The 19,784-nt window shown below is 38.5% G+C and overlaps 1 protein-coding gene across 4 annotated transcripts in view; it reads right to left on the bottom strand.

Moving 5' to 3' along the window:
* Positions 1-1,527: 1,527 nt before the first annotated feature.
* The window catches only part of APPR6 (Tetratricopeptide repeat (TPR)-like superfamily protein), a 41,151-nt gene continuing 22,894 nt past the window's right edge, over positions 1,528-19,784 (bottom strand). For 2 of the 4 annotated variants that reach the window (XR_016434352.1, XR_016434354.1), the window contains exon 3: positions 1,528-1,867. The gene's annotated coding sequence lies outside the window, so the exon portion shown is untranslated. Of the gene's footprint in view, positions 1,873-2,874; positions 2,951-19,784 lie in introns of those variants that run through there. The other 2 variants (XM_090017771.1, XR_016434353.1) reach the window with 2 other exon arrangements.

Genomic DNA, 19,784 nt, shown 5'->3' with positions numbered 1-19,784 from the left:
CCTTAGAACACATATCATTCATGATAGAATCACATATAAAGTTTTTTGCTTTGCCTGCCTTAGAGCACATATGAGCATGATAGAATCACATATAGAGTTTTTATGACTGCCTTAGAACACATATGAGCATGCTATAATTACATATTCAATTTTTTGACTACCTTAGAACACATATGAGCATGATTGAATCACATATATAGCTTTTTGCTTGCCTTAGAGCACATATGAGCATGGTAGAATCACATATAGAGTTTTTCTAGCTGCCTTAGAATACATATGAGCATGATATAATCACATATACAATTTTTTTACTGCCTTAGAACACATCATTCATGATAGAATCACATATAGAGTTTTTTGTCTGCCTTAGAGCACATATGAGCACGATAGAATCACATATAAAGTTTTTTTACTGCCTTAGAACACATATGAGCACATAATAGAATCACATATAGTGTATAATTTATTTTAATATATTTTATTTATTAATACTGACTGTTCTTTTCTTGTGTAGGCTGCTAGCGATAATCAACGTAGCGGAGCTGAAGGGACAGATCAAGGCAATGAACAAGAAAACGCACAAAACCTTGGCGATGATTAGATTAATGTGTTGAAGAAGTTTTATTTTTTTTTTGTTTCGAAATTGTAATTGTTGAATTGTAAATAATTAAACATGTTAATTTTAAAGTGGAACGATTAATTATTGTAGATTCCTTTTATATGAAATTTTATGTGTACTTTGTTTTTTATTTACAGAAAATATAAATTGTACAGGAAATATAAATTGTAGCATTCTCAATATTTAATTTTCAAATAATTTTTTTTTATTTTTTCAAGTTTGTGACGGATTAGCGACGGATATATCTATCGCTATACATATAATTTAGCAACAGATTTACATCCGTCGCCAAGCCGAGGTCGTCGTTTAGTACCGGCAGATTTGCGACAAAATACGTTGTTCGTTATTCCATCGCAATTAGCGACGAAACTGGGGACAGAATTTTTCAACCACCAGTTAGCGTCAAAAAATTCGCGATGTCAGTTGTCTGTCGCCTCTTCGTCGCTAAGCCAGTTAGCGACAGAATGAGGGTTAGCGACGGAATGAGGTCATCGTTAATCCACTGCTTTGTTGTGGTGTGAGTCTGGTTCCACCTGGTTCCAAAGCAAACTCTGTTGACACAAACAAACAGATTGAACCTAGTCATATCCAACAACCAAAGTTTCATAAAATTGTTCTCTAGATGCACATAAACAGATTGAAAAAAGAAAGAATATCCGCCAAGCCTTCTACACGTACATAAACAGATTTACTTCGGGTTACAGTTAGTCTCTCTTTACACCAAACACTTGCAACGAAATAAATGATGATAGGAATGAAGGTCCTTATTCTCTGTATTAGCGAGTAGAAGCCATTTGTGATTTGATCATGGATAGTGACAAGGATTCATACATAAAATAACTGTTAGTGGTGGATTTCAATATAACAGAACATTACATTCTGCTCTTTTTTTTTACTAATGTACCAATATCATCGATGTACGATTATAAATAATCAAGTTAAACAGCATAATATCATTCTATGCTGTTAACAAAGATGCCACCACTCTTATACAAAGATCCATCATTTTACAGTGCAATCGTTCAAAAATGAACAGATGAATACATAGCTGATCGCACGACACTATGCTGTACATGTTCATGACGAGCATGTGCACATCTCTACCTCCAAAGCTGAAATCAGGGTTATGCTTGGACCAGTCCGCCCAAAGCCATCCTCTCTAACAGACCAGGGTTTTACACAATGACAAGTAGCTGAACAACGTCCATCAATGTCCCATATGCATCTGATAACGTGCTTGCAATAGTCCTGATCTAATAAAAGATTACAGTAAGACTTTCAAAAGATATTTGTGCCAAAATGGATATGAACTATTAAGATCCAAAACCAATTGCCCAAAATATGAAATACAAGCTAAAAGAACATATAATATCTTCAAGCAATTAATAGGCCAAGCATTTGTTTATCATACATCTTATCGTCCAGATCAGACTTAAAACAATAGATACAGCACAATCTTTGTCCTGCATCATTATCCAAAAAATGTGGAAGGGTATGTGTCTACCATGAGATATGTTAGTAGGGGTGAATGATGGGAATACACATAATAGACAAGACCGGCATAACAGAACTTCCTGAAAAGAAACTTGCATTGAATAGAACAAGATACTTCACAACCTATCACTTTAGTTTCATTAGATGGCCTTCCCAGAATATTTCCAGTAACACTGCTATCAAACAGGAAGGAAGATTTATTTTAAATATGGCACGTATACACACACCACACAGGGGACCAAACTGCTCCAGCTTTCTCATGGGCCATATAATTCTTTTAGCTTTCCAGCTTTGATATGAAGTGATGATCATGTTGGTGGCGGAAGTAGAGGGGTCAGTGTGAGAAAGATCATCATTGACATTCATGTTACTGCTGTCATAAACTCTATCAATCAATCAATTTAAATACTATTTGACTAGTTTCTTCTTGGATTCTTGGTTGCAATCATTAGAATACCAACCTGATTCCTAATAATCGATCTCTCCAGGCTTCTCAAGCTATCAAGGCATGAAATTGTGAATCAAGGGGTATGATCAAACAGAAAAAAGAAGAAACAGATCTGTTTTTTATTTATGCTCACACAAAATACTCTCGGAACCAGTCATCCTCAGCAATGCAGTAGGGAAGCCAGCACACATTTAATCAGTCTATGGGACTGTGGGCTGACAAGAAACAGGAAGCAGGATGGACTAATAACGAGAGTATTTTGTGTGAGCATGAGAAAACTATACAGTCCCTACTGCATTGTGTGAGGATGACATGGATGGAATCTCATGTTCTGAGTGCAGATACTTGATCTGTGTGAGGGTACAGATTCCATCCAAGTCACTGAGTATCTGCAAAAAAGAAACAAGGCAACTGACAGAAGTTAAGAAACAAAGTCACGCTGCTACAAGAAAACTATAGAGAAAAAGGCAAGTAACTCCACTCAGAACATGAGAAAAAATACAGACAAAATCCAGGAATTAGCTAGAATTGGAATTATTTCATGTTCAGAAACAACCACAGTAATTATGAAAGAGGTAAAACAGAACACAGGTTCAACAATTAAAGAAATGGTTGATGCCCTATTAGACACCTCAAGGTCTTCGGACCTTATCCAGGATTTCTATTGATAAGGTTTCACTCCAGACTCATTTGAAAATGAATGATCAACTAAAAGAACCAAGTCCCATCCTAGATGTGAGAAATTCCAATTCCCATCAACTTTTCCCATGACTCGTTGACCTAAATCATAAATGCTGTGGTACGTAAGAAATTCCAGTTTCTATCAACTTTGTCTATGGCTTATTGACCATATTTGATCCTAAATGTTGTGGCACCTATTTCTCAAAGTCAACTACAACATGGGTTTTCTTGATGAATACCAATAGCCAACCTATGGTACCCGGACACTCCATTTTGCCCTCCGTATCCGTGTCAACACGTATATCCCCGTATCGACATGCGGCGACACCCGGACACGCCATTTTACCCTTCGTACATACAAGTTTGTATTCAATTTATAATTTATAATTATATTTTCAGTTTATAACTTCATATTTTCAGTATATAATATATATTTTAGATATAACATATGTATTTAGATTATATTCAGTTTATTTTGAATTTATTTTATATTTATGTGATATTTAATATATATATATATAACAGTGTCCTTGTACCCCACAGTTTTTGCAATTGCCATGTCATACCCTTCGCATCCGTACCCGCACCCGCACCCGTACCCAGGTGACATAGTAGCCAACACAACTAAAAAGGACCTGTCACAATCCCAGTCAAAGTCAAACTAATCTTTCAGCAAAAGAAGCTTCTAAATAAAAAGAAGAAAAACATAAAAGATAGATTCTTAGTAAACAATTGTTGATTATTTAGATCTCCATTCTAATAAGCTAGTCACTCTGACAAGAAATTATCTATATACTTGGCACTTCATGCTTATCGGTGCAATCATATCAAAATTAGAAAAATAGTAATCTTCCTATTTGTTTATGCTGCTATCATGAAGAACTGCAAAATATTGACTTTACTAGTGAAGAATTGCAAGATATTTTTTCCCGAAATGTCCAAACATTCAAGTAAAGAATCCTTCATGTTGCAAGAAGATCAAAGTTGGCAAACCCATGACTCGGACTCGGATCGCCCGACTCCTGAATCACAGGTTGACTTAGTAACTCAGATGAGTTATGACCTAAATTTTTTTAGTGTTTTTTAATTGTGCTTTAAATATTGAATATAACACTATGTTTTCTACAATGTGAATGCAAATAATGAAACTCCACGCAGCAAATTGTACAAAATTATGCAAACATCCCAAGTTGTGCAAAACTACACACTGCACACTACATACTTAACGATTACAAAGAAAAAAAGGTAAAAAAATCCTATAAATTATAGGAAAACCCTACACTGATGTTACGGACCCTTTCCTGTTGCAGGTCCGACCAACTAGATCCGCCCCAACCAAGACCCGCCTAGCTAGAGTCCTGCCCAGGCTGGGACTCTGGTGGGACACCCCCCTTAAAGTTATCTCTAGGATGGGAATTGTGTATTTTTACCTTTTCGTCCTCTTGTAAATCTATAAACAGATATACTCTGCTTAGTTTATCTTTAATGAAGTTTATTTAGAGATTTCTCTAAGCTTCATTCTTGATTTGTGTTCTTGTTCTCTAAAGAGACATGTTTCTCTCTAGCTTCTCTTTCACATCCATCACCGACGTGGAGGGAATACCTTTTCTCCCTCCCTTTTCTTTACCTATTTGTATTTAAGATGAGCCCTATTAAACCCTAGTCTGTAGCAACTCTAAAGGGCCCTAAGATGATGCAAGCTCAAGATATGGTTAGCGAACTATGCACAAAATTTCTGGCTCGCATCAATCCAATTGACAAGTGGAACAGTAGGGTGACAACAAACCTTCATTGTCTCCTGGAGTCATTAAGCGACTTGTTATGGTGGTTGGGTTTGCTTCGTATCGCAATTAAGGAACCCTCTTAGGAGCTCCATGGAAAAGTAAATGAACGTGCTCGAAAGGCCCCTGAGTTGCTGCAAGCATGAATCAATGATGAATTCAGAACCTCAAAATTAGAAATTTTGCGAGACATTAGATGGAAACTTCAATGGGTGCAGATGTGCACCAAGTCTTTCCAGCAAACCATGAAGTCCAAAATCCTGGAGGATGCCAGGTCGAATCTGATGACATTGTACGATGAGCTCAAGAGCAGGCTCTAACGTTGTCTCTAACCAAAGCCACCCAAGGTGGTTAACCATCCAATCAAGCCACCCAAGTCGGCTCTCCCTTTCCCTCCTTATTCTTCCTCTCAATTAACCCCAAAGGGAGCCGACCATACCCCAACGTCAACCATCATGAAGTTGCCTAAAAACTCCGACGACTCCCCTGGCAGTGACTACGGTCGGAGGGCAGCCATCGCCCAGTTCAAGAACCTTTGTTTCCACGACAACGAGGCCCCAAAGACCTAGAGTTTCGATCACTCCTCACTGTCCACGTCTTTGACCCACGCAACTACGAGGAGTCAGCATCTAGCTTCGACAGGACCTGCCCCGCCGCCCAACCCTATGGGAGATCCCTCTCCCTCTTAACGAAGAACGACAAAAGAGGATGAGATAGCGCTCGACAGCCTACCCGTTTGTGACCGTCTATCAAACCTTGGCCCAAACCAATTCTAACCCGGTCATTACCGGTTCTCAAACCCTGAATCAGTTGCCATCGGTTTTGGACCTGGGTCCACCTCCCCCTTACTTAAAGTAGATCCAAAAGTCGCTAAAGTTTGATCTTGCTAATCTTGATCATAAACTACAAGTGGATCCATTTAGGGTTGTTATGCACCTGCCACTTTCTTTATTTGGAACATTAACAAACTGCATCTTTCCACTGCCAGCTTCGCTGGATCAGTATTTGATTGATCTGCATCCTTTGGAAGTTGTGTTTCCTTCGGGGCTCTTAGAAGTCAAGCGAAATTGGAAGAAACGAAAGCGGACCATACTCGAGGCTGAGTTGCACACTGGGTCTGAAGGAAAGCAAGAAAGTCCAGCCATTGTCCATATCTAGAGGTTGAGGATGAATGGTTGCGGCATTGCTCGGAGTTCTTGCCTTCAGGGCAAGGCGTGTTTTAGAGGGGTGGATTGCTACATAATCTTTTCTGCTCCAGGTCCGACCAGAAGAATCCGCCCCAACCCAAGACCTGCCCAGCTGAAGTCTCGCCCAACTGGGACTGCACAGAGGGAGTCCCCTTTTTCCCAGGACTCTCCAGAAAAACTTGTCCAACCCAGAGTCCTATCTAGGTTGGGACTATGTTGGGATGCCCCCCTAGAATCCCATCCAGGGTGAGAGTGTGTTTGTACTTTTATTAATTTTCCCTCCTATAAAGTTATATATAGATGTATCTTGTTTAGTTTACTCAAATATTTCTCTAAGCTTTATTCTTGATTTGTGTTCTTGTTCTCTGAGGCAATGTGTTTCTCCTTGCCTTCCACGTCCATCATCGACTCAGAGGAACGCCTTTTTTCTCCCTTGCCATTGACCCCCTATCCACTTCAAGCTTTCCTATGTAGCTGACCAGGAGAGACGACTCTCTCTCCCTCCAACATTGCACACCCCCTCTGCTCGTAGTGCATGCCTCTCTAGAGTCGTGTCTCATGTCCAGTTCACCGAAATTTGTAGATTCGTCCTCCGTGGGAGTTTGGGTTCTAACAGTGGTATCAGAGCATCGTTCTAGGGCCTACGCCGACCAAGTTCACTACATTAGACAACGCAACAAGGGTCCACACCCTTCAAGGTTTTCATACAAGTTCGATTTGATGCCTGTATTTATTTTTCGAAACATATTCTATTTAGTTGCATCTGATTTTTATCGTGAGTGAAGTTAGATCAGACCCAACGTTGATCTACCCCCGAATCCGGAGGATGCGAGTTGATTCACGCCCTCTAGGACATTTTTATTTGTCACCAAGAGCCGAAAGACAGTCTCGGCGGCTTGGTAGTCGTGTGGCTAAATTTTTTCTCAGGCCCGCATCCAAGTTCGATTTTCAAAAAATCATTTTGGAAGTTTGAAAGCCCTAAAAATCCCAAAAAAATCACCCTAGTTAGTCCTATAGGTCCTAAAATGAACTCAATTTACAGATCAAAAAAATCAAATCCTGATCTTTAGATATCGTCATTTTACCAAAACCTGTCATATTCAACATTTGGATCCTGATGACTTAACGTTTTTAAACTTCAAAAAATTCCCTAGGCCTAATTCTAAATCCATAAATCCTGAAATTTTTACCCTAGGAATGTACATCTGTTAACTTTCAAACCCAATTTACAGATCCCGAAAATTCATCTAGATCGCTGAAATTTGGTCCGATCTTTGAAGCCTATCAGAACCCAGAAAATCGACTGAACCTGTAACGCCATGACCTAACCAAGAAACAAACTAATCTGGTCTTAGGAAACTCTGAAAAAATCCCCCAAAAATTACTTTTACATACCTGATATTCCAAACCCAAAGCCCCCCTTAAACCCTAGCTTATTCCTCTGCACCACCCAAAACTTCGAACCAACATCATGTCTTGTAGGCAAGCAGCACTTGACTTAGAGGGTGCAGTAAAGATGAATTAATTGTGGTGCAAGATAGTCAATGCCTTGCAAGATATGGCAGAATGGCTAGGCGAATTCGTTAAGCAAAGGAAAAGAATGAATCTAGATTGGATCATTTATTTTGCAGATCTTCCATTGTTTTTCGCGAGACCATGTGAAGATTGTCATAAAATGGATCTAGTTTTGCATGATGCGAATCTTGCATCATTCTTCGAAGGCATAGTTGAAGCACAATCCTTCAATGGTTATTGTGGGTGCATTGAAATGCAGCAAGAGCTTGATTCAGTTGTGTGCAAAATGAGTGTTGATATGACATTGCCGATTGTTGCCTCTACCGAGCAACAAGACCTTCCTCAAAACCCAAATCCAATTCAAAAAGATTTGGATTCAAACTCATGTCTTGAATCCAAGTCTCCTATATTGGACCCTCCTAAGCCCACCGTAGACCCCCATATCCTCGTCCATGAAAACCTTAAAAAGGACCCAAACTTGAGCTTGTTAAATCCAATCCCAAAACCTCCCCATGTCCAATTTTCTAACAAAATTCAAGCCCTTCCCAAACCCATATTATCCAACCCAAATGTGCTCCATACCTTTAATTTATCTGGACCAAATCAAGTTCCTTCAAAATGGATCTAGAATTTGTCTCAACTAGTTACTCCAGATCCGTTTGACCCATTTCATTTTGGAGACCTCTCATATGACTTTGGTTGGATCGGAAAGAATGTTTTTGGCTTCAGTACGCATGTTGGGGTAGGTCATGCTTGGTTCATTCAGTTTATAGAGCAGCTCCGAGATCTGATTCCATATTGTGGACTCATAACCCACAAGGTGAAACGAGATTGGAAAAAGAGGACGAAAACTAGCTAACAGCTTAAGTACCAAAGTTCTCGCCTTGAGGGCAAGGCGAGTTCGAGAGGGTGGTTTGTTACAGACCCTTTTCCTACTCCAGGTTCGACCAACCAGATCCACTCCATCCAGGACCCGCCCAGCTGAAACTGCGCAGAGGGAGTTTCCCTTTCTCCCAAGACTCCTAGAGAAGACCTGCCCAGTCTGGAGTCATATCCAAGCTGGGACTCTGGTCGAGCCCCCTAGAGTCCTCTCTAGGGTGAAAATTGTGTGTATTTTTACCCTTTTTCCCTCTTATAAATCTATAAATAGATATACCCTACTTAGTTTATTTTTAATTAAGTTTATTCAAAGATTTCTCTAAGCTTCATTTCTGGTTCGTGTTTCTACCTCGCCTCTCTTCTACGCCCATCATCGGGTCGGAAGGAATGTCGTTTCTCCCTCTTGTCATCAATCCCTCATCTACTTCACGCTTCACTATGTAGCCGACCAGGAGAGACGACTCTCTCTCCCCCAACGTTGCATGCCCTCTGTTCGTGGTGTGCGCCTCTCTCTAGAGCCATGCCTCATATCCAGTTCGCCAAAATCTGTAAGACCGTCCTCCATGGGAGTTCGGGATCTAACAACTGCACACACTCTTGGGGGGGTTTCATCATTTTGTGTACCATGTTTGTGTGTGTAGTGTGGGATTGTGTGGATTGTGGACAACAACCCCCCCAATAGTGTGCATCATGCACACTACGATATAGGGGAAGTGGGAAACCCCATTAGTCTAGACAAAAAAAAGAAATTTATGGCCCCCAAGGCTGTTAAATTATGTACATTAATCATATAATGTAATATATATATTTTATATATATATGGTAATACATATACATATATTAATATATATGTATATGTATCTACTCAAATATATATATAAAATATATATTTCTATTTATTTTGTCATAAGGGTAGTTTAGTCTTTTTCCTATTTTTGCGCACATTCACTTTTCGGATGTGACTGTAATTATTATTTCTTTTATTTTTATTTTTATTTTTATTTTTGTTCTTTTTATTTCTTTTTGGATGTGTACCTAAAAGGTACCTTGGGGGGCCCACCAACATAGTCGTTAGGCCCTCTCCAACGGTCACATTTGTGACCGTTGGAGGGGCTCCAACGACTATGGGTGGAGCCCCTCCAAGGCCCCCTTTAGTGATGTTATAAATAGGGGTTCTCCCCTTTGTATTTTTCCATGGCTTTGAGTCAAAGCCCAAGTTCTCAATAAATTGATTCCATTATTTTATGCCTTTGTGCATTTGTGAGTTATTTGTGGGTTGTGTTTTTTGTGCACAAGTGTTCTAAAGTGTTCTTATTGTGCTTTCGTGGTGGGTTCAATATCAAGAATATTAAGGTCTTGATATTAGTATCTTGTTGGAGATACTTTTACATGGTATCAGAGCCTCGTTGGGAGAAAGAAGATCGTGTATCTCGCCTCTTGCGAAGCACCTCAAAAATCGTGCCCTCAAGCTAGTGAAGTTTTTGAGTAAAGCATTTGCTCCGGGCAATATTTTAGAAGCAACTTTTGTCAAGAAAAGGTTGAAAATCCGTTAAGGTACGCTTTATTTTTCATCTTCTCTTCTCCATAATGGGTGAAAAAGACTCCCACTTCTCCCTTGGTTTTAAACTTAGTGGTTCAAACTACCATGTTTGGGCCGGCAACATAGAAGCCCACATCAAAGGGAAAGGTCTTTGGGTTATGTTCAAGGATCCATATCGGAACCCGAACCCAAGCTTTCTATTATAGAGAAAGGGGAAATCAAAATTCTTGAAGGAGAAGATAGACAAAAGGCCTTAGAAGAATATTCCAAAAGGCATGATGAGTGGGAAATGAAGAACTTCAAAATATTGTCTTGGATTTTTTCGTCCGTTGAAACCAAGATCAATGCCAACATCATCAAATTTAAAAGGGCCTCCGAAGCTTGGTTATACCTTGAAAAAATGTATACGTCAAGAGACTTGTCTCACAAATACTACCTCCAAAAGAAAGCCTTGACTCTTCAACAAAATGATTTATCTATTCGAGAATATTTTGCTGAATTATCATCTATTTGGGACGAGCTTGCCATGCTCGAACCAAAATGGAGTGGAGAAGCTATTGAGTTAAGGCACAAACAACTTGAGGAAGATCGTTTCTTCAACTTCTTAAATGGTCTTAGACCCGAATTTGAGCAAATTCGGTCCTCCCTTCTATCGGCTTTTACCTCCCCATCTATTGAAGATGTCATCACCAAGCTAAGTGGTGAGGAAACACGTATGGGGATTAGTAAAAATAACCCAAGCATTCTTGCTACACCTTCTCAAAATGACTATGAAGTGGTCAATGCCGTGTCAAGACCCGGTAATAATTTGAAGACCTACAAACCGCCCCATTTCAAAAATCAAGGGCAAAATAATCGATATGGCAAGAGAGATTATAGCAAATTAACTTGTCATTTTTGTAAAGAACCGGGACATATCAAACCCAATTGTCCTAAATGGAAGAAATTCCTCGCCGCGGCTTTAGCATCTCAATCGGAGGAACGGCCTTCAACATCGAACGAACCTCTTTCGCTTCATCAAATTATGGATGCTCTTCAACCTCTTCTCAAAGGAGACACTTCTGGAGCCGCCATGTCATCTTCTTCCTCTCTTGGTAAGACATCTTGGCTACTTGATTCTGGTGCTTCGTTTCATATGACTCTAAGTCATTGTTTTCTCTCTAATTATTCTAAAAATCGCCTTCCATCTTTTGTCTCAACCGCGGATGGAACCCCTCTTGAAATTAAAGGAATGGGTAATTTTGAAAAACAAGATTTTTTTATCCCAAAAATTCGTCTTATTCCAAAACTAAACTTAAATTTACTTTCCGTTTCTCAACTCTCGGACTATGGTTGCGATATAAAGTTCTCTTCTAATAAATGTTGGATACAGGATCGCCAGTTCGGGAAATTGATTGGGGAAGGCTCTAAGAGAGGAGACCTCTACTATGTTGATTTTCTTAAAATTCCCAAGAATCAATTTTGTAATGTTGCTCAAAACAAAGATATTCATGTATGGCATAAGAGATTGGGTCATCCCAACATTGTTAAAATCTCTTATTTGCCTTTTGTTAAGCATCTTTGTAATGAAAATTTTGTTTGTAATGAATGTATTCTTGGAAAAATGAGAAGTCTTCCTTTTCCTCAAAGATCCATGTTTACAACAAAACCTTTTGAAATCGTTCACTCCGATGTATGGGGTCCCGCTCCGGTGATATCCAAGGGAGGTTTTTCGTACTATGTTATCTTTGTGGATGATTTCACTAGGTTTAGTTGGATATATTTTCTTAAACATAAATATGAAGTTTTTTCAACTTTCAAAACATTTCATATGATGGTTTTAAATCAATTCAATGGAAATTTGAAAATTTTTAGAACTGATTCGGGTGGCGAATACCTTTCCAATGAATTTAAAAGCTATCTTGAAAACTATGGAATTCTTCATCAAAAATCTTGTCCCAAAACCCCCCAACAAAATGGGTTAGCTGAACGGAAACATAGGCATATTATTGAAACCACTCGAACTTTGCTCATTTCTCAAAATATACCGAAAAAACTCTGGGCGGAGGCCGCTCTTACCTCTGTCTATCTCATAAATAGACTTCCATCTAAAAACTTGAACAAGATTTCTCCGTTTGAAAAATTATACGAAAAAGAACCTGATTATAGCAGGTTAAGGGTTTTTGGATGTAAATGTTTTGTCCTTACTGATAAAAATGACAAACTCTCCCCTAAGGCCATTCCTTGTGCCTTTCTTGGTTACTCTGAAACTCATAAAGGTTTTCGCTGTTATGATGTTAAGAGTGATAAACTTTATGTTTCCAGAAATGTAAGCTTCTTGGAAAATGTTAGTGGTTTCGAAAAACTTGAAACTAATGATGAGAATATAGATTATTCTTTTCTGTTTGATTTATTAACTGAAGATGATGATACGAGCGATGATGAAACAAATCTAAATGTTGAAACTCATACTGATCAACCCATTAATGAAGAACCACATAGGGATCCTATAACCTACTCTCATAGAGATAGGAGTACTTTTAGAAGTGCCCTCGAAAGATATGATAGTGAGTCTACCCCTTCAAGTGAAGGAAATCTTCGTAGGACCGAAAGATCAAGAAAACCCCCTTCTAGGTTCATCTCATATGAGTCTTTTTCACCAAAATATAGAGCCTGTCTAAGCGCCATTCACTCGTACATAGAACCTAGGGATTTTGAGGAAGCACGTAAATACCCAGAATGGATAGTTGCTATGAACAATGAACTTGAAGCCCTAAAGAAAGCAAAAACCTGGGAGTTTCAAGACCTTCCTAAAGATAAGAAAGCAATAGGGTGTAGATGGGTGTTTAAAGTCAAAACTAAGTGTGATGGGTCTCTTGAGAGATATAAGGCCCGCTTAGTTGCAAAAGGGTATGGTCAAAAATATGGGATTGATTATGAGGAGACTTTTGCCCCCGTTGCTCGGATGGTCACCGTCCGATGTCTTATAACTGTTGCTTCAATAAACAAATGGAACATCTATCAGATGGATGTTAAGAATGCGTTTTTAAACGGAGACCTAAACGAAGAAGTATATATGGATGCTCCTCCTGGAATAGAGTATCCTAAAGGGAAAGTGCTTCGTCTTCGGAAAGCACTGTATGGTTTAAAACAAGCTCCCAAAGCTTGGTATGATAGGTTTAACTCTGTGATGTTAGATAATGGTTTTTCATCATGCTTTACTGACACTGCTTTGTTTGTTAGAAAGTCTAATGCAGGGATTGTTATTCTGTTGCTATATGTGGATGACATGCTTATTACTGGGAGTGATTCTAAAGGGATTAAAAGCATAAAGTCCATATTAAAGGATAAGTTTGAAATGTCTGATTTGGGTTTCTTAACTTATTTTCTGGGTATTGAGGTTGCATACTCTCATAGAGGGTATTTTTTGTCTCAAACTAAGCTTGCATCTGAGATTATTGACAGGTCAGGTATTACAGATGATAAAGTTTGTGAAACTCCTGCTATAGTAGGAGCAAAAATGAAGATTGATGATGGTGTTCCTCTCTCCGATCCTACTCCCTTCAGGCAACTAGTAGGCTCGTTGATGTATCTAAGTATCACCAGACCAGATATCTCACATGCGGTGCATACGGCAAGCCAATTTCAGCATGCACCAACTTCTGTTCACATGGGTGCTATCTTGCGTGTCGTGAGATACCTAAAGCACACTATTAATAAGGGAGTTTTTTTGTCTTCCTGTTCTGAGTTAAAATTAATTGCTTATACTGACTCTGATTGGGGAGGTGACACAAATAACCGTCACTCCACCACTGGTTTTTGTGTTTTCTTAGGAGACTCACTGATCCCATGGAGATGCAAGAAGCAGCAAAAGGTATCTCTATCATCAACTGAAGCTGAATATCGTGCCATGGAGACTACTACCATGGAAATTGTTTGGATTCATCAGTTGCTGGAAGATATGGGAATCAAAATTGAAGGGCCTACCAAGCTTTGCTGTGACAACAAAAGTGTGATTTATATTGCTAAAAATCACACTTTTCATGAGCGGACTAAACATATCGAGATGGACTGTCACTATATTCGGGAGGCGTATCTCCAAGGAATCATTGACCTTCCATATGTCACGTCCGAGTATCAGTTGGCAGACTTCTTCACTAAAGCCTTGTGTGCTCCGCGCTTCAACTTCCTTCTTAGCAAACTCTCGGTCATCCTGCCCTAAGTTTGAGGGGGGGTGTTAAATTATGTACATTAATCATATAATGTAATATATATATTTTATATATATATGGTAATACATATACATATATTAATATATATGTATATGTATCTACTCAAATATATATATAAAATATATATTTCTATTTATTTTGTCATAAGGGTAGTTTAGTCTTTTTCCTATTTTTGCGCACATTCACTTTTCGGATGTGACTGTAATTATTATTTCTTTTATTTTTATTTTTATTTTTGTTCTTTTTATTTCTTTTTGGATGTGTACCTAAAAGGTACCTTGGGGGGCCCACCAACATAGTCGTTGGGCCCTCTCCAACGGTCACATTTGTGACCGTTGGAGGGGCTCCAACGACTATGGGTGGAGCCCCTCCAAGGCCCCCTTTAGTGATGTTATAAATAGGGGTTCTCCCCTTTGTATTTTTCCATGGCTTTGAGTCAAAGCCCAAGTTCTCAATAAATTGATTCCATTATTTTATGCCTTTGTGCATTTGTGAGTTATTTGTGGGTTGTGCTTTTTGTGCACAAGTGTTCTAAAGTGTTCTTATTGTGCTTTCGTGGTGGGTTCAATATCAAGAATATTAAGGTCTTGATATTAGTATCTTGTTGGAGATACTTTTACAAAGGCCACAATAGAGACAAGGCAAAGAGAGAGAGAGAGAAGGGTCTCGGCTCACCTAGCAGAGAGAGAGAGAGAGTCTCCTCAACTCACCTCAAAGAGAGAGAAAAGGACTCCTCGACTTACCTCGCAGAGAGAGAGAGAGAGAGAATTTGGATGCCAATGGCGGATGGTGGTTGTCAGTGGTCGTCGGCAGTCGCCTAAGGTTCATGGGTGGACTCTCTATACTGCAACGGAGAGCAAGAAGGGTCAACTGTCAAGACCCTTCTCGAAAAACATCTTTTTAAAAGGTTAAAACTGGTTTGTATCGAAACCTATGTCACAGGGATTTGGCTAACCAATGTTAAAATATGTAATCTCATAGACAGCTCATATCTCATATGTAATCTCATGGACAGCTCATGTAATCCCTTGTAATGTTTTCCTTTTTTTTAGTTAGTTTAGTTCTAGTTTAAACCCAACTAGAACTCACTTAAAATCTATTTTTAGGACACCTTTAGGCTTCACCTTTTTGACTAGTCAAAAAGGTCTTTTTGACCAAGTCAAGAAGGTGAAGCTCCAATAGAGCCATTGGGAGTCCAATGACTCCCTTGTGGCTCCTCTCCCCTTCTATAAATATGGGGTTGTTTCCCTTGTAAAGCATTCTTTGTTCTTTATTTTTTTGTGGGAGTTCTCTCCCAAGTTTATGAAATCTTGTTCTTCATTTTATGTATACCCTCTTTTGGGTAATGTGTATGAGTGTGAGCTCTTTTGTGTAAATGCCTTTGTTTCATAAATCATCTTTGTGAGTGTTGAAGAAACAATCCTTGTTAGGGATTGCTACATTCTTTCATGGTATCAAAGCAAGGTCGATAGAAGCAATCAGTCCATAGTTCTTCTTGTGCATTGGGAAGTGTGTCGTTTGTGTTTTTCTCAAAGGAAAGAAGCCTCTTTGAAGGGCTAGTTGCGTGGAGCCTTGGAAGCTTGGAAGACTAGATATTTTTGCTTCTTGTGGTGGTGTACTTCTTTCTTTTTCTTTCCTTCTTCTCTCCTTCTTCCTTTCCTAAACTTGTAAAATGGATGACAATGATAATGTCACCATTAAGCCCATAAAACTCAATGATTCTAACTATATAACATGGGTTTCTATCATGAAGCACCTCATTTGGGGAAAGGGGCTATAGGGATTAGTGGATGGAACCGATGAGGAACCTAAACTAATGCTCACTAAAGAAGAAGGAAAAAAAATACTTCTTTCGGAGGTAGAAAAAGTTAAAGCCGTTTCCACTTATGAGAAAAAGTAGAAAGAATGGAGAATGGGTCACGCCAAGATTATGTCTTGGCTCATTTCTAGTGTGGATATAAAGAAGTGTTCAAGCTTTGCGAAGTTTAAATACGCTAATGATTCTTGGGACTATCTCAAGAGAATGTATTCTCTTAAAGATGTTGCCCATATATGTAATCTTCAAGAAAAGGTTCGCAATATGGTTTAAGGAGATAAAAGTATTAGAGAATACTATAATAGCTTGTCCGAGCTATGGGAAGAATTGGCTCTCCTTGAACCAAAGTGGCATTGTCCACAAGATATAGAGCTTCGACAAAATCAAATAAATGCGGAGCATTTTTTTCAATTTATTAATGGTTTAAGACCGGAATTTGAGACAACCAAGTCCGCTCTTCTTCATTGAGGGAAGGTTCCCTCTATTGAGGACACAATTGAAGAATTGAGTATGGAAGAAAACCGACTGCAGAAAAGAATCTCAAAAAATGATGATGACTCAGTTTTAGCTGTTTCAAGACCAGGGAATCATGTTCGTGCATATAAACCTCCACATTTTGGAAGAACATATGATGAGAAATACGGAAGTAAGGTGGAAAGAATAGAAGTAATTTGTTATTATTGTGGTGAACCTGGGCACGTCAAGACGCACTGCCCAAAGTTAAAGAAGACTTATGAAAAGAAGGTTGCTACTGTTGAAGCCCAGCAAGAGACAAAAGAAACATCTATTGGAAGCATGTTGTTATCTCAGCTAGTGGAGGCACTTCAACCACTTCTTAAAGGAGCTTCCCAATCTGCCGGAGCTGTGGTCTCTTGAGTAAGCATCTTCGATCCAGGTAAACCTCTTTGGCTTCTTGATTCTGGTGCATCTTTTCATATGACCCCTAACATAGAATTATTGTCTCAATATCATAACTCAAGTGGTTCAAACATTTTGATTGCCGACGGCCCTCCTCTTGAGATTAAGGGAATATGATGTTTTAAAAATTCTTCTCAAAACTCAAACAAATTTCGTATTCCAAAAATTAGATATATTCTCAAACTTAGTTTAAACCTTTTATCTGTATCTCAGTTAACTGATCATGGGTGTAATGTTTCCTTCTCCTCTCATGATTGTCGAGTACAGGATCACCAGTCAGGGAAGCTGATTGGGGAAGGCCATAGAAAATGAGGCTTATACTACATGGATTTTATGGATTTTCCCAAGAGTACACTGTGTTGCAATGTTCAAAAATTGGATTTGGATCTTTTGCACAAAAGATTTGGACATCCTTGTATATCCAAGATTCAACACTTTCCGAACATGAAAATTTTTTGTAATTTTGAAACTTTTACATGTGAAAATTGTATTCTTAGAAAAATGAAAAGATTACATTTTCCAGAAAGAACTTTTGTTTCTACAAGACCACTTGAGTTTATTCATTCTGATGTTTGGGCTCCTGCAACAATTATATCAAAAGGTGGGTTTGTTTATTATGTTATCTTTGTAGATGACTTTACACGACACACTTGGATTTATTTTCTTAAACATAAATCTGAAGTCTTCTCGCATTTTAAAATCTTTCATAATATGGTCAAAAATCAGTTTAAAGAGGATATTTCAATATTTCGTACCGATTCAGGAGGAGAATTCTTATCAAAGGAATTCAAAGATTATTTAAATCAATATAGAGTTATACATCAAAGGTCATGTCCCTACACTCCTCAACAAAATGGCCTAGTTGAAAGAAAGCATAGGCACATTATTGAGACAACAAGAACCCTCCTCATATCACATTAAGTACCAAAAATTTTCTGGGCTGAAGCAGCCTTAACTGTTGTTTATCTCATCAATAGGATGCCCTCTTCGTCATTAAATAATATTTCTCCAATCGAAAAGCTTCTTAAACAAAATCCTGATTACTCGAGGTTAAGGGTACTCGGGTGCAAATGTTTTGTATTCTCAGATAAAAATGATAAGCTTTCCTCTCGAGCTATTCCTTGTGTCTTCTTAGGATATCCAAGTCATCAAAAGGGTTATAAATGTTTTGACTTTAGAAATAACAGATTATATGTCTCAAGAAACGTATCCTTCTTAGAAAATGAAAGTCCATTTGAAACCAAAGCAACTGAGAAACAGATGAGTATTCCTTTCTATTTGATTTAGTCTCAAAGAATGAAGAATGTAACGTTGAGCAAGATGATCAAAGTGATATTTCTCCTCTTGAACCAATTAGTGATAACCAAGAGTTCACTCAATATTCTAGACGAGGAAATTCAGAAAGACCATGTGCCCTTGAGAGGTACTCTGTAGAATCAGAACCCGAGGTCAACAAGAAAATCTACTAGGATCTCAAAAATTCCTGAGAAATTTGTGTCATATAAATCTTTTTCGCCAAAATTTCAAGCCTTTATAGCCTTAATTCACTCCTATGAAGAACCTCCCAGTTATGCTATAGCCAAAACCCAACCAGAATGGGTAAAAGTCATGCAAGTGGAACTAGAAGCCTTAGAAAAGGCAAACACTTGGACTATACAAGAACTTCCGCCTAACAAGAAACCTATTGGTTGTCGATGGGTTTATAAAGTAAAGACTAAAAATGATGGCAGTCTTGAGCGGTTTAAGGCTAGATTAGTTGTCAAAGGTTACGCTCAAGAATATGAAATAGATTATGAGGAAACCTTTGCTCCAGTAGCCAGAATGATCACAGTTAGAATTCTAATTGCCCTTGCCTCTATAAAGCAATGGTCCATATATTAAATGAATGTTAAGAATGCATTCCTAAATGGTAGTTTAACTGAAGAAGTATACATGGATCCACCACCAAGAATTGATGTTCCTAAAGGAAAAACTCTTCGTCTAAATAAAGCCTTGTATGGACTTAAACAAGCTCTGAAGGCTTGGTATGATAAATTTAGCAGGGTGATGCTTGATTTTGGTTTTCAATCTTGTCTTAATGACACTGCTTTGTTTGTTAAGAATTCTAATGTAAGTATCATTATCCTCCTTCTCTACGTCGACGATATGATCATCACTGGCAGTGACAAACAGGGAGCGTGCAATATTAAAAAATTTCTCAAACTCACTTTGAAATGAGTGATTTGGGTTTCTTAAAGTACTTTCTTGGTATAGAAGTTGCTTATTCTTCTAGAAGATATTTGCTAACACAATCTAAGTTTGCTTTGGATATTGTTGTCAGGTCAGGTATTTTAGATGAAAGACATGTGGACACTCCAGAAGTTGTAAATGTCAAGATGAAGAGTGATGATGGAGAACCTCTTGAAAACCCAACTCTATATAGACAACTCGTCGGGGCTTTGTCATACATTTTCATTACAAGACCCGACATTGCACATGTTGTCCATACAGCCAGCCAATTTCAACATGCTCCAACCTCTGTCCATATGGGAGCAGTTTTGCGAATTATCAGATACATCAAAAATTCTATATCTCGGGGTCTATTTTTGTTTGCTTCTTCTAATCTCAAGCTTCTTGCTTATACTGATGCAGATTGAGGAGGTGATCCGAATGATCGTCATTCAACGACAGGTTTTTGTGTCTTCTTGAGGGAATC

Source organism: Nuphar pumila, chromosome 9 (assembly GCF_984573655.1).
Source record: "Nuphar pumila chromosome 9, dmNupPumi1.hap1.1, whole genome shotgun sequence".
NCBI lineage: Eukaryota > Viridiplantae > Streptophyta > Magnoliopsida > Nymphaeales > Nymphaeaceae > Nuphar > Nuphar pumila.
This window is presented reverse-complemented; position numbering and strand designations above follow the sequence as displayed.